The sequence below is a fragment of the Citrus clementina genome, unplaced genomic scaffold (assembly GCF_000493195.1).
Source record: "Citrus clementina cultivar Clemenules unplaced genomic scaffold, Citrus_clementina_v1.0 scaffold_5, whole genome shotgun sequence".
Taxonomy (NCBI): domain Eukaryota; kingdom Viridiplantae; phylum Streptophyta; class Magnoliopsida; order Sapindales; family Rutaceae; genus Citrus; species Citrus x clementina.
Window position 1 is genome coordinate 13,881,113 of NW_006262201.1, and position 1,229 is coordinate 13,882,341.

Here is a 1,229-nt window from a genome sequence, read left to right on the forward strand (position 1 = left end):
TTTTGTTTGCTTCCTAATATGAATGTTGTCCCTGATCATTCACTTGTTGCAACCTCTCCAATTTGTCATTCTTTTTCCCTTTTTTTTTCTTGAGTTTCTATTTTTAATTTTTCATTTGGAGGATTTTGATATGCTCGTTACAGTTTTCTTTAATCATAGGAGTAAATAAAAATATGATATGAAACAATAATTCATAACAGGAATGGAAATGGTAGAAAATTAGAGATTGAACTCTTGTTATTTTAATTTGTTATCTTTGTGGTATTACAATATCTTAGGAATTGTGAAGTAATCTACTCCTATTTTATTTTATTTTTTAACTAATCTGTATGTCTAAAGGTTCAATTATATTTCAGTGATACTACTAATGGGAACTTCTACTAGTGTTTCAGCATGTGTAAAGAAGATTCAATTTAATTGAGTATTTTTGCCAATGTAATTGATTAGCATTTTTCTTTTAGTTATAGGAGACATTTTAATGATCTAAAACTTGCTTAGCTTTTAATGTTTCAGTTGAAATTATAGTTATTTGATTGTTGGATTTAATTTTATTTGCTTTATTGTTTATTGGATTTTGTTGCTTGTCTTAATTCCTTGGATTATAGTTGTAACATGTAATATGATTGAGTTGCTATTTTAAAATAAAGAAACATTTACCTGTTATTTGATTTTTTTGTTATTTCCCTATAGTCTAGTTGCTTAAATGTCAATTTTACTTATGATATGATAATCTACATGCCATATTGTTTAATTTTATATTACCTGTTACTAGTTAAAATGAATTTGTGGGTAAATGGAATTTAGAAAATAAGATAGGCTTGACTTGTATGAGATATATGTATTATGCTAAACAATCTTATTGGATAAGCTGATTTGTTTTTTTTTTTTTTTTTCAGTGGTTCAAGATAAATGTTTATATTATATGTGTGATTAATTTTCTTCATTACTGATTAATCATTAATTGAATCAGGTAAACTAAGGTGTAAAGGGCAATATTTTATCTCTTCTTTTAGATCTAGGTACTTTGAATCCTTTTTTTTTTTTATCATTGAAGGCATTGGTTATATAGTAAAATTCAATTTCTTGATGAGCTAATTCAATTTCTTGGGGATCCAAGTACTTTGGCTTCATATTTGTTTTCTATTTTTCCTTAAAGAATAAAAAGGTACTTAGTTTGAAGAAGCACTTTGTAAATTCGTTTTCAAAAGAATATTTTTTTTAGTTAATTA